Consider the following 19181-nt stretch of genomic DNA (forward strand, 5'->3'; position numbering starts at 1 on the left):
AGTATACAATGAGGTTTACTGGAGCAAGTCAAAATTTCAACCCGCGCATCCTTTCATAGTATTATCAGATCAATTATAATGCAATAACTGAAGGTTTACTTGAAATAACATGACATGACACTAAATGGTAATCCGTGATTATTCATAGATTACCAGAATACATCAAGAGGGAAATCAAATAACGTAAAAATCCCTAGTACATTTAACGTTGTAGGTCCTAAATATTATGCATTTAAAGCATATCTCGTGTAATAACCCTCTTACCTGCTGATTGATACATTCGTGAGACTATGTATGAATATCTATTCATTTCATTTGTCAATTTACAACAGTTTACAACACTTACCTGAATGCTTCATTATGAAAACTCGACTCAAATAAGCTTATTCACAGCATTGACCTGTATATGACGGATTTTGGTATACCATAAAAGTTGTTATTCTTTAATATACACGAATCTTTACACGGAGTTCAATTCATGTCAAGGGTGTAGTTCCAGTTTCCCCAATGACTGTAATAGGAATTGAATACTGACTTTGTAAACACCGAGTCCGCGATGGTTGCCGTGTGTGGAAGGACAATGAAGAGCTGAACGTGAGTCGCTTGAGAATGCGATGTCGTGGAGATATGACGTCCTTTACGCGGCGACGCGACGTCAGGACCTGGTCGACCGTGCTCGGGAAACGGATCCGGCATGACACGCGTCGTGGACGAGACGGGCCTCGAACGCACCGGTGACGGGGGGGGGGGGGGGGGAGATAAAGTCTGGGCACGTTGTCAGCATTGACGAGAGACATCCCTGGTGTCTCGACCCGGTGAATGGACGAACTTCCAACTCTGCCAATGATAAGGACGAAAGCTTCGTCATAAACAGCCGTCTGGAAGGATATGTTATAAAACCCAAATACATTTTTTGTTATAGGTTTTGATTTGGAATCGTGCCCAAGTAGCACTAGCCTTTAAACAAGGCGACTCGCTCTGCGTGCCCCCGTATAGCGCGTTTACCCCACAAACCTGTTGGCCGGCGAGCTCAGTGGAGCGAGCCGCCTTTATCCACTCGTTCAGGGATGTGTACGCAGAAAATACACACGGCACCAAGGCAAGCCGCGCTTGCTTGCTAACAAATTTATATTCTTTGACAAATTTGCGTACAAATTTGTTAGCAAGCGCGCGCGGCTTGCCTTGGTGCCGTGTGTATTTTCTGCGTCAAATTTGTACGCAAATTTGTCAAAGAATATAAAGCAACAACAACGACAAAAGTACACATCCCTGAACGAGTGGCTAAAGGCGGCTCGCTCCACTCGCCGGCCAACAGGTTTGTGGGGTAAACGCGCTATACGGGGGCACGCAGAGCGAGTCGCCTTGTTTAAAGGCTAAAGTAGCACCGACAAGCATTAAATATCAAGTTGGCAAAACAAACCAGAGGCAAAACTCTCTCGCACGCAGTGGATAGGAGGATATCACTCTGTGGCAGGTCAGATATACTGTAATTGATATTTGGCATGAACCATAGCGTAGCAACCAGCTCTAAGATTGTAGTACTGTCGGCAAAGATTTCTTTCAAATACTTTATATTTTATGCAGAAGAAAATCAGCATCAACACAGGCCGATGGCAGAAATCACCAGCAATGTAGACCATGATGCTTGCCAAGTTCCTTCATTATTAAAACAAACAAACAAAAAAGTCGTGTTGTATTGTGATTCGCCTATGTTAGATAGGATAACATTCTGACAGTGGCAGAGTGGTCATGAAGGGAAGGAAATGTTATTGTGGTTACAAGTTGGCCAAGGGAAAACACGGCAAAACATTAAGGCCGGCTTATGGTATACAATAAAATTGATACAGTGTAGTAACAATATGCGAAAGAATTAAACCCACCACACAGACAGAGTTAGGTCGGATGTTGGGACGCGATTTTCTCGATTGCGTTTATGTATACAGGAAACAAACGAGGAGGGGTGGGGTTGCAACGTCCGGTCCTGAAGTCATGCTTTGGTCAACAGTTGAGGGAATCGGGGATACTCCTTGCGTTCAAGTTCTAAATCTGTAAAGATAAAGAAAATTATCTATGTAATCTAGAGGTGGACACAAATCTTACAAATTATCGTTTGGGCGATCGACTTTGAAATCTTATCTCATGTTTAGTCCGAATAATGCTTTGAAAATCGTATGGAATTCGTCCTTAGGAGAATTCTAGAATTCTACGAGAATTTTTGGCAACTCCGAGAACAGGAACTGTACACTCTTCACTTCACAATTAATAAAATCAATCAATATAAGTTGAAAGTAGTATGATTTTATGTTTTATAATGGTTACGCTATTTGGATGTATGTGTAATTAAGCTATTATTAGTTCTACCATTTGATTATTTCTTCTTTTTTTATTGAGTAACGTAAATTATTGTAGAGCTTGTATATAGTTATGTTGAACTAGAAATGTCGCTACAGCGACTGGTTATACCCTCGCCAAACAACATTTCAGAAGCTTTGGTCAAAACAACATTTCATAAGCTTTGGTCAAAAAACTGAGGAAGTAGTTAAATCCGCAAGATCTTTCCTTGATCTTCTGCCATTAATATGCCGTTACCATGGCAACGTACTTTCGGGTACTGCCGAAAAATGCGTCTTGCACATCTACAACCAAAGGCACACATCTGTACCAAGTTTCATGGAAATTGGGCAAAAACTGAGGAAGTAGTTTGCAACACAAAATTTTCCATCATTTTGGCTCATAATATGTGAGCTGTTACCATGGCAATATACTTTTTGCCACTGTCAAGAAATGTGTCATGCTGACCTATATCCTAAGACAAACATTGCATATGAATTCCATGAGAATTGGAAGAACACTGATGAAGCAGTTTTGCCATGAAGCATTTTGCCCTATATTTTACCAATAACATGCCGTTACCATGGCAACGCACTTTTTGCCACTGCGGAAATATGTGTCTTGCACATTAACATATTCAGATGAACATCTGTACCTAATTTCATAAAAATTGATCAAAAACTGTGGGAGGAGTTCGCGACGCAAGATTTGTACCCATTTTTGCCCATAATATGCCGTTACCATGGCAACCTATTTTTGGGTACTGTCAAAAAATACGTCTTGCACATTTACAACCCAAGGCACACATCTGTGCCAAGTTTTATGGGAATCGGTCGAAAACTGAGGAAGTAGTTCGCGACGCAAGATTTGCAACGGACCGACCGCCCGACCGACCGCCCGACCGCCCGACCGACCGACCGACCGCCCGACCGACCGCCCGACCGACCGACCGTCCGCTGATTCCTATATACCCCCTTCAAACTTCATTTGGCGGGGGTATAATAATGTAAGACTTCGTTTTAGTATAATAATGAAACATTGTTATGTAAGGCGCTTAGAAACTTTGTATAAAGCGCGATAAAACTGTTAATTATTATTATCTCTCTCTACGAGAAAATCAAGTGCTCGAATTTTGGGAGGGTGGCATGTTATCATGCTACAGTTGTGAGCAATCATCATAGTACATTGCCAATGGGTAGTAAAAGACGTTGAATCTTCGAAATTCCGTAATTTAACTTGATAGCATTTTGTCCGCTTATGACGAAACGTACCGTTTTCTCGGTTCAAAATGTGCGTCCTTATCTAATATTTCTTAAAAGTGATCTGGATTTCTCATTTGACCATACACAAAATATACTCCAGGATACATTCGTAGGTCTACAAATTAATTCATCTGTGCCGTTGCAGTTCGAATGGTTTCTGTTATCCCAGATGAGTTAGTTGACATCACTCTCTTTGACAATAATTGAATGTCAAGGAATACGAGAAACTCATGACAGAAAAAAAAAAATGAAGCTTACGGGAATACTTCTATTGTGCAACCTTGATGTGGCAGTTAGCTCCACATCAACTTCATCTTCTTCAGTATCTGCATCAATCAGCAGCTGCGTCAAGTGCATTTATACGCTGAAGACACGTGTTTATGTTATAGTGACAAAAACGCCGTGTCAGTGGAAGCGGCCCTTAATGAAGAATTAAATTTAATTCCACAGTGGCTTGTTTCAAAAAAAAAAAAAGCTCAAGTTAAATATACAGAAATATGACTTTATTGTTATGGGATCTAAGCGTAAACTTACAATGTTATCTTTTAATATGACTGTTGTTTTAAATGATGAAAATGTGTCTTGAAAATGGTTTTAAATGAAGAGCTCACTCATGATAGTTCTCAGTTGCATAGTATGCTTAAGCTGGATGACATTAATATGCGATTTCAGAAAAGAGAAGTAGTTATGATATACAAGATATTCAATTTTGCTCTCCTACATATTTCGTAGTTAGATTTTATATCTTTAATGTGCAATATGATATCCGAGGTTCCGTCCGAAATTTTGCTTTACCAAAAGTTCGGACTAATCTTGTGCATAGAAGTTTATCTTATAAAGGGGATAAGGTTTAAAACATGTTACCAAGGTACTTGAAAAGAAATGAGCAGTCTTGAATCTTTTAAATCACACCTTCAAAAAAATAGATCATAGATTTGGAAATTTCTAGGCATATGTATATGAATTATTGTATATTTATGTCAAGTATTTTATGTGTCTGTGAATTTATCGAGTGTAGTTATATGTTATGATGTGATGTTTACTATTTTACTCTTCATCTTGCAATAAAACAAAATTATTATTTTTTTTTTACTGCATTTGCGAAACAAAACTGATCATTATTAGTAGATGTGTACTTTTTTGTAATAATGTTCCACTTTCTTTTTTAAATTTCATTTTTAATTCGTTTCATTTGAACTATGTTTTAACGATCCCGTGTTAAAGAGAGTTTTATGTACGATTTTTTTTTTTTACTTTTTACTTTTGTGTTGTATAATTATACCTCTTGTTTTGATGTACTGTATGTGAAATGTTATCCGTTTTAATTTTAAATTGTAAATTGTAATGAATTTTATGCACGGACCAATTGAAAAACAGCTATTGCTGAATGGGTCTTCTCATGATGAAAACAATTTAAACTGCGACACACCCATTTCTGGACCTGGAATAGAGTATTGAAATCGAGGAATCGAAGCTTGGGAAGCGGAAGTATAATGAAGGTAGATCGGTTGACGAACATGGGCTTTTTTTTGGGGGGGGGGGGGTGTAGAGAAACAAGAGAAGTGTTGTGCCACTTCCGGACAATACGAGAGATAGAGCCACATTGGAACCACTCATCATCCAGCACATTAAAGCCTAGAACAATTGTGAGTGATTGCTGGAAGGTCTATGACCAATTGGGAGCAGCAGGATTTGAATATTTAACTGTCAATCACTGTGGCTGATCCAGAGGGGGGCACAAGGGGCGCACGCCCTCTTTACTTATCTTTAACCCCCCCCCCCTTTACGGAATTTCTGGATCCGCCCCTGAATCCATTGAATTTTGTGGATCCTATATCCCAGCAACAAACCAGCAACATCAAAAGATTGTGGTGGCAGATCAAGAGGCAGTTGAGCGAAACACACATGTTATATCCGCGAGACAAGTGGGACCTTCGTCTACAGTGGAATACATGTTGAGGTAATATCACAAAGGAGAAGATCTCTTCACTAAATTTCTTCTGTATGCTGCTCAATTGTACCCTCCCAAGCAATAGATGACCAAACCTGGTAATTATATTGCATTTCTCCCACCTAATTTAGTTACAAATACATCTAACTTCAAAATGTCAGTGATCAGGATTTCTTTTTTCAATCTTAGTGGGGGATAAGTTCATTATGCTTTTTTTTTTTTATTTAGTTGGGTGAGGGGTACATATGGAATTCTGGCCGTTATCTACCTTGCCTTCGCCGCCGTCAATTGGTTTCGACGAAGCTGACCCATAAACTAGGACAGCTCACGAGATGTTCCCTGTCATTGCTCACCGCCGAAGGTGACGGCAGTGCTGGCATCCACGGCAATAGCTCATACCAACGGGTCCACTCTCCACCAAGGAGATCAAGCTCGACATCCTGGACTACTAGTAATTTAATAGGGAGGGGAAAAGCGAAAACAACAAAACAATCACATGGGTATAACGGCAAGAAAATTCAAGCCACCGTATCTAGTGCCAGTAGACCTCAGTAATTTATCCTGAGGGTTACCTGGCCTGTCCCCGCGCTAAAAAAAGAAAGAAAAAGAAATATAAAAATAAAGAGATGAATGAATAAGTAGATATTGGAACGGAAGGCAAGTCAAAGCCTCAAGTCAAGCTTCATTTTAGGTTGGTTCTCATCTGAGAGTGATTTCAACTAAAATAATTCGTAAACTGGGATGACAGAAACAAATATCCAAACTACTACAGGATACCCAGCAACTTATACATTTGTAGGCCTACGTATACATCGTGGAGTGTACTGTGTGAATCGTCAAAGGAGAAATCCAAATCATTTTCAAGAAATTTTAGGAAAGGCCGCATATTATTGAACAGAGAAAACGATAACTCCGCTCGTGCTTCCATGTAGCTGCAGTCTCCCTACATCTCCAGATCCCACCTCCCTTTCTACTCTGGGGTAGTCTATGCGTCAAGACTCTGCAGGGCTTCTAACATATTTCACATTAGAAAAAAAAAAAATAGAAGCGATGATGCCGTTATGTTGCAGCCACTTTTACAGAACATTCCTTTGGGTAACAAAAATGTAATGAAAATGGACTGTGAAATAGTTGCTGTTGTTTTTTTCCTTATCTAAAAAGACCAAAAGACCGTGAATTTAACTGGCATCACCGTTAAAAAAAAAAAAAAAAAATATATATATATATATATATATATATATATCGTCGGGTTGTTACATTCCATCCATAAAGTCTTTATGCTCCCCCATTTTCAAACTTCTGGGCAAACTTTAAAACATTCCCAACGTTCACAAAACGTTTCCACTATTCACAAAATTAAAAGAGGAAACTTGGACTTACAGTTTGGCCTTGAACACATCAGCTCAACCATTATTGCTGGCGAGGTAGCGTCCCGGGTAGCGTCTGCTCTGCCTTCTTGTAAGACAGGGTGTGGCAGCTTCACTGTCATGCTAGTCTGCCTATAACCAAAGATCCTACACACTCCTGACTGCTATACTGCGCATCCCCCATTATTATAGCATGTGTGCTGAGGGCAATTAAATAGCTGTCAAACACCTGTGCGGCATTCTACCCACCTAGCATGCCTAAATGAATCTATGTTTCGCTTACATAATGGTCAGCTGCCATCTTCTTTCTTCTCACTATTTCAGTTAAACAAGGACATACATTCTTATTCCACAAGACAATCTGATAAATTCCATTTATATAATCCTAACACAGTGATGGCTCTGAAATCTATTAGACCAAGGAGGTTTAAGAGATGGAGTTCCAACTGGCTGTAATTATTCAAACAGCTGCCACTTTTCTTTTGATGCACAAAAGAATTCCACAGGTGCACTTGATGACCAGGGTTCCATCCCGCCGTCTTTTTGAGCGATCTGGAGATTCATTTTAAACTCTAACATTTTATCGTCTATAATCTGTTTGTTTATTTGTCAAATAGAATGAATGTTCTCTTAATGGTAAAGCATATGAAACAAAAGTAAATCCCGTCCAAGATTATGTGCAAAAATATAAACCAGAGCTGTATGTCGTGAAAATATTTGAAACTGTACTTTCATTACAACGCCGATTTTACCATCTTTCCGATCGCTTCCGACAAATGAAACTGATATGGTATGTTTTTCGAGTATAGTTCTTTCTTCATTAGTTAGTTAGATTAGTGTAAAGTCATTTGAAAACGAGTAATTTTGATTTTCATTTCATCAATTTTTGTACAATTTTTATTCGCACATCCCCTTGCCTGTACTATTAATGTGCCGCTTGTTTTCTAAGAAGGGACGGCGAAAAGCAATTACCATCATAAAGACATATCTTCCTTTGAGAGTGACGAGTCATGATGCAATGCCACATGAATCGATTGTCTTCCTATCTGTGAGCAGCTCCAGTTTAGCACATACTTCAAATATTTCTGAGTGGCGGCATGAAACATGGGATCAAAGGGAATGAGACTGTTGCTACTCCATTTCTCAAACCTCCTTGACGAGACCGACACCCACGAGTTATACAGCTCACAAGTCATAATAAAGCTCACAAGTCATACAGCCCACGAGTCATACAACTCACAAGTCATACAGCCCACTAGTTATACAGTCCATGAGTTCGACACTGAGTAAATAAAGCCCACGCGTTCGACATCAAGTATTTACGCCCATGCGTTATACAGCCCATGAGTTCGACACTACACACAAAAGGCTCACGAGACCGGCACTATGCAAATAAAGCCCATGAGACCGACACTACGCTTAAAAGGCTCACGAGACCGACACTAGGCAAAAGAGGCTCACGAGACCGACACTAGGCAAAGAAGGCCCACGAGACCGACAGGATGAACAGCGCCACGTATAGACCAATCAATTGTATAGGGTGTCCAGATAATGGCATAAGGAAGATATATGAGAGATAGAAAAGGAGAGTTGCTAGGGGATTACCCCATCGATTGCCCTCCCTCACCCTCTAAACTGTTCAAGATCTTTGTGCTTGCGTGTTTGAGTGTTTGTGAAAAAATAAACAAAATTCAGTAAAATCGCATAAGTATGTTTCCACATTAATTTCGAAAATGCCAAAACACCCTCGTTTCCCTTTCCGCAAAATATGTACCGGTATAAACCTGTTTAGAAAAAAAAAAATAGAATGATGTGGACATTCAGACCAACCAACAAGAATAAAACCCAGGTGTGAAATGAAGTTTACAAGAAAATATTTCACAAAATGGTCAATGTTGCAGTGCACACTTGCTTTACATGATATGGAAGGTTAGTAGTCATCTGGAAAGGTGCTGATTTTGATAGTACAAACTCACAGAAAGAAGATGCATCCAAGAAAACAGCTATAATTCTATTTCACGAAAAATGTACTGTTTTTAGGAGAATAATTTTACAAATACAAGCCACAAATCGAGGTGAATCGCTGCGATATAAAACGTTTTCATCCTTTGAAATGTCATATTATTATAGTTACAGAAAAAAAAATTGCAAATTGACCTCTAAGCAGGAGGATAGGATATCTAATAAGGAATACTTAACTATGCAGTGCATGCAGGATATGTCTTGAAACTTTATAGTGTATGCAGATATTACCCAACAAAGATATTTTCTTGGAAGTTTTTTTTTGCCGAAAGGTCAAAGGTTAAAAGATTAAAGGTCAAGTCAAAATGCTAATTTCAATTCTTCCTAAATTTTAAAGGGTCAAAAGTCAAGTAAAAACCCTCAAATCCCCAAATACCTACACTCTTAGACAATATATAGCCATTTCTTTCTCGATTTAAGTTCTGTGTTTTATTTGCTTTATATGATAGCACTTCGAAACTTCGAAAGACTCGAAATTTCTACACAGAATTTTTAAACTCATTGAATTTGTCAATACATGCGCATGTTTAAAAATCACAACATTGTTCCTTTTTCCTCATTTTTTGAACGATTTTGATTCCTTTTTTATGTTCGGTACGATACACATACATGAGGTACACTGAACTTCTTCACAGAATTTTGCAATTTTGTTTAGAAAAGTACCACATCATTGATGTACTATTTGTATTTTGTTCTGTTTTGTTGTAATTCATTCAGATTGGTACCAACATCCCTGACCTCATGGAACAGACCACAATGCGACAGCCATTTATTTTGATCATGTGAGAGCATCTGCTGAGACCAGAGCAAGTATTTGCTGTAGTTGAGAGGCAAGCCATCCCGCAGGCATCTCTGCTCAAAGCAGTAGATGTTTGCTTGAAGCTCTTCTACGTGCTTGACATTTCTTTCCCTCGGCAATCTCTTTCCACATGAGAGGGTATTTTTTTTTCCCTTTTTCAGAAAGTGATGTATGGCCTGGGAGAGGGGAAGGGGAGGGACACTGTATTTGGTTGTGTCCGCTCTCTCAGAGCCTTTTTAATTAAGAAGTAGATTTCAGCAGGTTGAAGTAGAAATCTGGACCAAAATTAACATTTAAGGGAAAAAAAAAGATAAAAAAGATTCCCGACAAAATGGTACAAAAATTATGAAAATCGGATAATGAATACAAAGGAAGTTATGACAATTTGAAATTTGAAATTCAACAAAACGTAATTAGATTTTTTCTTTATCTTTTAGTTTAATTTCGGGCATTTTCTCCTCAGATGAATTATTGATCGACGGCGTGTTGAGAGCAACGTCATCATCAAGATGATAGAGCTTCCTGTCAGTGCTTTGTTTTATTCAGACTCATTTTAGGCTTATCTTCAAAATATTTCACTGACTAGTTTACAGGTCTGAAAACTCCTAAAAAAACCACAAGACTCGTTTTAGTCTATGGAAGATTATTTTTAAAGTAAAAATAATAATCTTGTGCACTACATTACTCATAGAAATGGCATTTTGTTGGCCAGTATAAGACTATGACGTCAGGGCGGTAAATTTGAAAATCGAAATGATACACACGCAACTGAAAATTGGTTTTAAAATTATTTATCGTGTTTATGGTGCTACTTATTTTTTCACCAAAACTTCTTGCAGGGAATTACTAATTCAATTAACTGTCAAAATTAGGGGAGAAAAATTTTACATTCCATCAATTGCGGCATTAAAGCATTTCCTGTCCCACTAACCCCATGGGGCTAAGTGGAATGCACGTATTATTGTATTAACATTGGTGATTTATCAGTCCCGCGTACTTTCACCGTTCTCATTTTGTGTACACGATCCTATGCTTACGACGCTGTTCCACTTACCCCAGGAAGACGTCGAGGCAAGTTGGACAATGTAGTTATGATTAAAGTGCAATTTTGATCTTAATTATGAATAATATTTACCCCAAACAATATCACATATTGGCATTGCGTTCATGGTCAAAATGTGAGTAAAGAAAAGATGCTGAGGAGGAATCCCAGGAATCTCGTGATCACAACAAGCTCTGACTTTCGCCAATTGCCTATGAAGAGTTCACGTGCCAAGAGATGATCGAGTGAATGGGTCTTGATGCAAAGTTTTACAAGGAGGGAGATGTATGCAGGGTATGCACCTTTTATACAACCCTCCACAACAATCCTGCCATGCCCTCCGTATCGTTGAAACTTCTTCCATTCCAATAAGCTGACCTGTCATTGCCTGTGATGAGAAGTCCCCCAGAGACTTAATGTTTTGGGGTCATTCCAGATAGAGAACATAACCTTGAAAAATACCATGCACACTACTATGTTAATATATTACCGACTCTTTTGTCCGGGTCACACTGACGCGGATGGATTTTGACCCCAACTGATTCGGATTCTGGTCAAACTCAGCCGGAAAGGGTACAAACCAATGACACAGATTTCCTGGTCGCTGTATAGAAAGGTGACCCAGAAAGGGGTTAATATATCTTAGTATAAACTAATGCCTATGCGTTATACACATAAAGCGAGGCGACAGTAGAGAGACTGCGGTGTGGTCATATTGGTGAATTTAAAGATGAACTTGGATTTCTAACATTGATTATCTTTAGAAGAGTGACAAACAAAGCCCCTGGAGCCGAAACTCATGTCTTTTGATGTGATTCGACCGTTAAAAATGACAACATCTTAGTACTAATTGCTCTTCTAATGCCTATGCGTTATACACATAAAACGAGGCGACAGTAGAGTGTGGTGAGGCGACAGTAGACTGCGGTTTGGTCATATTGGTGAATTTATTGAAGAACTTGAATTTTTAACATTAATTATTTTTAGTAGAGTGACAAACAAAGCCCCTGGAGCCGAAACTCATGTCTTTTGATGTGATTCGACGCTTGAAAATGACAGTATCTTAATATTAAGTGCTCTTCTAATGCCTATGCGTTATACACATAAAACGAGGCGACATTAGAGTGTGGTGAGGCGATAGTAGAGTGCGATTTGGTCATCGTATTGTGAATTTACCGATCTTGAATTTTTAACATTAATTATTTTAAGTAGAGTGACAAAGTACAAAGCCCCTGGAGTCGAAACTCATGTCTTTTGATGTGATTCGACGCTTGAAAATGACAATATCTTAGTATTAAGTGCTCTTCTAATGCCTATGCGTAGAGTGAGGTTTTGTCATATTACGGATTTCTATCATTAATGATTTTTTGTAGAGTGACAAACAAATCCCCTGGAGCCGAAAGTCTTGTGTTTTGATGTGATTCGACCGTTGAAAATCTCAATTATTACCTTTGTATTCATTGATATACCAATGCCTATGCGTTATATACAAATGCGACATTAGACTGAGGTTTGGTCATCTTGGTGACAAATAAAATTGGATTTACAACAAAATATTCTGCTAATAAAGTGATGAACTAAACACCTGTCTTCTAAACTCTGCCGTTTGGATGTGTTTTTAGCATGAAAAATGACTATCATCTTAGTATAATTGTTCTTACAATGCTTATGTCTTGTACACTCAAAAAACAGGCGACAGTATAGAGTGATTTGAGGTGACCGTAGACTGAGATTTTGGTAATATTTGTGACATTGCCAATGAAAATGATATTTCTGTATGAATTACTTTATGTAGGATGGCAGACAAAGAACCCAGAGCATGCAATTTTAAGGGATACCAAAAGTTCATATGATGAAAACAGCCCACAAGTGGGACATTACATCACAAAGCTTAATTTCTCAGACATAATATGGGCCTTTAATATTGTTTGCGGAGTGTTGAACTCGTGTATGACCATGGGCACGTTGACTCGATGGTTGTACGTTGTAGGTACTATACTTTGCGGGTCCCAATAAACTATGGAGATCAAACTAATGTATTTGGCCTGATAAAGAAATTATGTTAATTGTAAATTTATCCAAATGTGTGCTTCATGTTTGTGTATGTATTATAGGCTGCACAGTGCGATTTCCATAGGGAACAGGCCTGGATAAGATGGACAAACAAGAATGAGAACATCGGTTTTAAGAAACAGCACATCTTGTCTTTGCTAGGGAGGTGTGCTCATTCCACTACTGTATCAGATTATGAGGAGTCAATGAGAACTTTGAGATCCTGTGCAGAATGGAAGATAAATCCTGGGTTCCGAAGATGGATCGAGAAGCAGTGGCTTCCTCACTACCATGTATGTAGGATATGATAACTCTAAGATTGCGTTGAGGTTTTAATCATGCCTTCAAGTTGGAAAAAAGGAGGTGAAAGGTCAACTTCAAGTTATTAAAGGATAATCTTGGGTGGTGAATGTATAAGGTCTCAGGAAAAAAAAATGCTTTATGATTATTACGTCAGATAGGTTAAAAATAAAGGTCAAATATAAGGCTCCCTTGTCAACATAGTGAGTAATTAATACATTTCAAGTGACCATAACTTTGGCTTGGAAACTGCAGCTGGTTTGTAATTCTAGCCATCTGCTTCAGAAAATATTGTAAGACATCAAAATCATTCATTCTGCACCCCATGTATATTAGGGGCTGTAGTAAAAAGCAAGGAGTCAAGTGTATTTCTGATTGCGGCAAATGTCAGGGTAACTCTTGCCAGAACATCAACCAAACAGATGATGAGAGCAGTGAGGGAGATGTCGGGGAGTAGGGTAAAGTACCAAGGTTTTAATATTGAGATACATTTCTGTTGGATTATAATGGGGCATAATGGAAGTAAGAGAAGAGGGAACGACTACTTGCAATTGCACACTTATGTCGCAGTGTTTTGCACACTGTTTTTAGAGTGGGTATAGCTCATATTCAATGATAGAACTCAATTCAGCATTCTAAAAAACTCACTATATAAACCCACTGAGTGCGATTTCCATGATAGGGAACAGGCCTGGATGAGATGGACAAACAAGAATGAGAACAACATCGGTTTCAAGAAACAGGACATCTTGTCCTTGCTAAGGAGGTGTGCTCATTCCACTACTGTATCAGATTATGAGGAGGCAGTGAGAACTTTGAGATCCTGTGCAGAATGGAAGAGAAATCCTGGGCTCCGAAGATGGATCGAGAAGCAGTGGCTTCCTCACTACCATGTATGTAGGATATAAAGATTGTGTTAATTGAGGTTTTAATCATGCCTTCAAGTTGAAAAAGGAGGTGAAAGGTCAACTTCAAGTCATTAAAGGATAATCTTGGATGGTGAGTGTATAAGGTCTCAGAAAAAAAAAAAAGCTTTATGATTATTATGTCATAGGTTAAAAATAAAGGTCAAATATAAGGCTCCCTTGTCAATATAGTGAGTAATTAATACATTTCAAGTGACCATAACTTTGGCTTGGAAACTGCAGCTGGTTTGTAATTCTAGCCATCTGCTTCAGAAAATATTGTAAGACATCAAAATCATTCATTCTGCACCCCATGTATATTAGGGGCTGTAGTAAAAAGCAAGGAGTCAAGTGTATTTCTGATTGCGGCAAATGTCGTGGTAACTCTTGCCAGAACATCAACCAAACAGCTGATGAGAGCAGTGAGGGAGATGTCGGGGAGTAGGGTAAAGTACCAAGGTTTTAATATTGAGATACATTTCTGTTGGATTATAATGGGGCATAATGGAAGTAAGAGAAGAGGGAACGACTACTTGCAATTGCACACTTATGTCGCAGTGTTTTGCACACTGTTTTTAGAGTGGGTATAGCTCATATTCCATGATAGAACTCAATTCAGCATTCTAAAAAACTCACTATATAAACCCACGGAGTGCGATTTCCATGATAGGGAACAGGCCTGGATGAGATGGACAAACAAGAATGAGAACAACATCGGTTTCAAGAAACAGCACATCTTGTCCTTGCTAAGGAGGTGTGCTCATTCCACTACTGTATCAGATTATGAGGAGGCAGTGAGAACTTTGAGATACTATGCAGAAAGGAAGAGAAATCCTAGGCTCCGAAGATGGATCGAGAAGCAGTGGCTTCCTCACTACCATGTATGTAGGATATAAAGATTGTGTTAATTGAGGTTTTAATCATGCCTTCAAGCTGAAAAAAGGAGGTGAAAGGTCAACTTCAAGTTATTAAAGGATAATCTTTGGTGGTGAATGTATAAGGTCTCAGGAAAAAAAAAAAGCTTTATGATTATTATGTCAGATAGGTTAAAAATAAAGGTCAAATATAAGGCTCCCTTGTCAACGTAGTGAGTAATTAATACATTTCAAGTGACCATAACTTTGGCTTGGAAAGTGCAGCTGGTTTGTAATTCCAGCCATCTGCTTCAGAAAATATTGTAAGACATCAAAATCATTCATTCTGCACCCCATGTATATTAGGGGCTGTAGTAAAAAGCAAGGAGTCAAGTGTATTTCTGATTGCGGCAAATGTCATGGTAACTCTTGCCAGAACATCAACCAAACAGCTGATGAGAGCAGTGAGGGAGATGTCGGGGAGTAGGGTAAAGTACCAAGGTTTTAATATTGAGATACATTTCTGTTGGATTATAATGGGGAATAATGGAAGTAAGAGAAGAGGGAACGACTACTTGCAATTGCACACTTATGTCGCAGTGTTTTGCACACTGTTTTTAGAGTGGGTATAGCTCATATTCCATGATAGAACTCAATTCAGCATTCTAAAAAACTCGTTATATAAACCCACTGAGTGCGATTTCCATGATAGGGAACAGGCCTGGATGAGATGGACAAACAAGAATGAGAACAACATCGGTTTCAAGAAACAGGACATCTTGTCCTTGCTAAGGAGGTGTGCTCATTCCACTACTGTATCAGATTATGAGGAGTCAGTGAGAACTTTGAGATCCTGTGCAGAATGGAAGATAAATCCTGGGCTCCGAAGATGGATCGAGAAGCAGTGGCTTCCTCACTACCATGTATGTAGGATATAAAGATTGTGTTAATTGAGGTTTTAATCATGCCTTCAAGTTGAAAAAGGAGGTGAAAGGTCAACTTCAAGTTATTAAAGGATAATCTTTGGTGGTTAGTGTATAAGGTCTCAGGAAAAAAAAAAAAAAGCTTTATGATTATTATGTCAGATAGGTTAAAAATAAAGGTCAAATATAAGGCTCCCTTGTCAACATAGTGAGTAATTAATACGTTTCAAGTGACCATAACTTTGGCTTGGAAAGTGCAGCTGGTTTGTAATTCCAGCCATCTGCTTCAGAAAACATTGTAAGACATCAAAATCATTCATTCTGCACCCCATGTATATTAGGGGCTGAATTCGGGGGGGGGGGGGGGTTAAAAGGGAATATGGAATATAGTTTCAAATCTTTATAGAGCAAGCATGGTATGACATACAGTTCACAATAGTTTTGTTATTGTACTTTTTTTTTCTTTCTCTCAAAAAAAAAAAAAACGCCAAAATTCATATGCTAGAGCTGGTACAGATATAGTTAGCACTTCTTATACCTTTTGCCTCAATTCATCTGAGTGTGCTTACTGTGCATGTATGTTTTGCTCCAAAGCATGATGGGCTGAGTTTTCCTTAAAAAAAAAAAAAAAAAAAAATTATATACGCATTGGACGTGTGTAGTGCTGCTTGCATGATTGTATGCTAGCAGGCCTTAATCCCCCAAAAGGCTACTAAATGATGGGGTGGGGATCAAAATCCTCTCGTCCATTTCGTTCGATCCCGAAGAGACTATTTAACTTAATCATAATAATTATGTAGGATATGGTTGACCACCACTTTCGGAACATGCATATACTAAAGATGGGGGAGGGGAGATATATGATGAGTTTATAGCAAAGTGAGCTATAGTTGTAACTCTGTCTTTGTGAAGTTGAGATATTTCAAATTAATTATAGCTGCTGAAAAACATAATAAGAAAATACGGGATATGTCTGATCACAACTTCAAGAATATTCCTTATGTTACATGTACCATTAAGTGAGGTATCGCTCCAAATCTGATGATGAACCTACTTTGGAATGTGGTCAAAGGTCAAGTGAAAATTAATTTAAAATGTCACTTTTTTTGTTCTCTCTATCTCAGAAATGTTTCATGATATCTTTATTGAATTAATACAAGGTAATACATAGGCCTATTAAATTCCTTCCCGACAGTAATTCTCTCAGGAATGTTTGGGTGGCATGCTGCCAATAAGGTCAAAATTTCAGTTTCCCCCGCCCTGATCATATCCATCCAAAGCCTGAAATTGTGTTATTAAAACAAAGTGTACGTGTATTGCCCAATAGCGCTTGTATGGAAAAGTTTTGGGCCAAAAGGTCAAAGGGGAAGGTCAAAGCTCAAGTGAAAATGCAAAATTTTATGTCTTCCTTGATATCTCTGAAGTGACCCAAGGTTTCATCATGAAGCTTAGATTAGTAGGCCTACATATCCATGCGTGTTCTGTCTAACAATTCTCTTGGGAATTTTAGTGTCATATGGTCAAAAGTCAAGGGTCAAAGGCACAGTTAAAATTCAAAAATTTACTATTTAATGCTGAAATACACATTTCTCTTTACCTGGGAAATTAATCCATGCGTACATATACAGAAAGGTCACAGTCAGGTCAAGTATAAGAATCATCAAATCCCCAAATACGATATTGCACACCTGCTCTCTTAAACAATAAATGTATAGATATTCATCTGATCGTTCATCCAATTAAAGCTGGTTCAAGGAAATTGAACACTCAACACATGAATAGTGACAAAAGCGCCATTCTAATTCTTTACAAATATGTGAAACTGTCGTTACACATTGTCAAGACATACTAGTACAGCACTTTTGGGAGTAGCATGCATTCTGGCGGAGGCACACCAGTCACCGTAGTGTTGTCAGTTTTATTTCAATGTTTCATCATCTATCTGCATCCTCAGGATTACACCACAGTAGAAAACAGATGGCATAGTATGTGTAGATGGAAAACTGTACCATCAATCCAATTATTAAAGGTGAGATTGATAGGAATGCAAAAAAAAAAAAAAAATATGGGTGTACGTATATTTCTAACTGGTCATTGGGAAAATGTAGGTATATCTGCTTTTTCTTTGAAAAAAAAAAGTGTATTATCTCATTAACATATATAACTTTATTAACAGTGATATAAGATGCCTTTTTGTGCTTTTGACAAATCAGCACTTCATTCCGCCCATGTAAAGGCATATTAAATTTGTCCAAAAGGGCAATATCTGCAGTTTCTTCCTGAAATTGTAAAAGCTTTTTATCAAAATTCCCCATCACCATCATTTATTCCGCATTTCCCTGAGCTTATGCATGGGAAGGTACTGTTGTTCAATAGAAACATGCATATTTTGTCCAGGGATATATCTTTTTTTTTTCCCAAATGAAAATGTATACTATACCTGGAATTCAGATGAAGTCATTTCTGTCAGGCATCCTTTTCTTGCAGCGCTGGGTCTGGGCTTTTCGAGCAGACAGGGAAGTGCAACTGAACACCAAAATGGGTTGGAACGGCAGAATAAGATCTTCCAAGTATGGATACTTGGAAAAAAGAAATGACCACACAATATCAAGCATGGTAACCATCTTGGTGACGGAATACTTAACAGCCATGAAACAAATGTAATGTTAATTAAATAGCGAGATCAAATAATGAAGTACCTGAAGTGCATGTCATGGATAATAGCAAAGATGTCAATAAAAAAAAAGAATAGGGGAAATGCAAATTGGTAAACACTATCTACATCTACTGTATATAAGTAATCGTGAGAGCAATTTTTTGTAGAGCTATCTCCTCCGAAGCCGTCGGCTCCGGGCCCCCCAGACCGGTGCCGTCAGCAGCAGGAGGGTCTCTTCTATTCGGTCGACCGGGTTTCGGCCGCGCTCCTCCTCCGTGTCGACGCCGAGAGCGGCACAAAAAAAAAAATAAATAAATAAACAAACAAACAAAAGAAAAACAAAAAACATGCAGCGATTGCGCTGGACTCCTGCTTTGTAGATCACCCATCTATTCGCCTGCAGTATGCTACCATGGTAAGAGTTTATTATGGTGCAAAATCAAGAAGGTCTTGTAACTTGATATTTGTCTCCAGGTAGTAGACAATTCAGAGGAAATATGTTTCATGTGATTATTTTGAAGATAAGATGTGTAAGACTTCTTTATGACAAGCCAAAAGCATATAAACAGTAACATGATTTCAGTTATTGTTTTTTTTTTTGTTTCCATTGCAAAAGTTTGAGAGCAGGAATGGTGTGTCAACATAGGCCACAAAGCATTAAGAGTGGCACAAGTGCATTACCAGTTTGTTTATAACATGCTTATATTCCGCAAAGTT

At 38.4% G+C, this 19181-nt stretch overlaps 1 long non-coding RNA gene across 1 annotated transcript; it reads right to left on the reverse strand.

The window, feature by feature from the left end:
* Positions 1-1907: 1907 nt before the first annotated feature.
* On the reverse strand, positions 1908-18301 carry LOC140239560 (uncharacterized). Its single transcript, XR_011901994.1, has 4 exons — positions 18249-18301; positions 6925-6996; positions 5813-5992; positions 1908-2046 (listed from the first exon to the last, which is right to left on the reverse strand). It is a non-coding gene; the product is annotated as an uncharacterized lncRNA (long non-coding RNA).
* Positions 18302-19181: the final 880 nt, after the last annotated feature.

The sequence above is a fragment of the Diadema setosum genome, chromosome 16 (genome assembly GCF_964275005.1).
Source record: "Diadema setosum chromosome 16, eeDiaSeto1, whole genome shotgun sequence".
In the NCBI taxonomy this organism is placed as follows: Eukaryota; Metazoa; Echinodermata; class Echinoidea; order Diadematoida; family Diadematidae; genus Diadema; species Diadema setosum.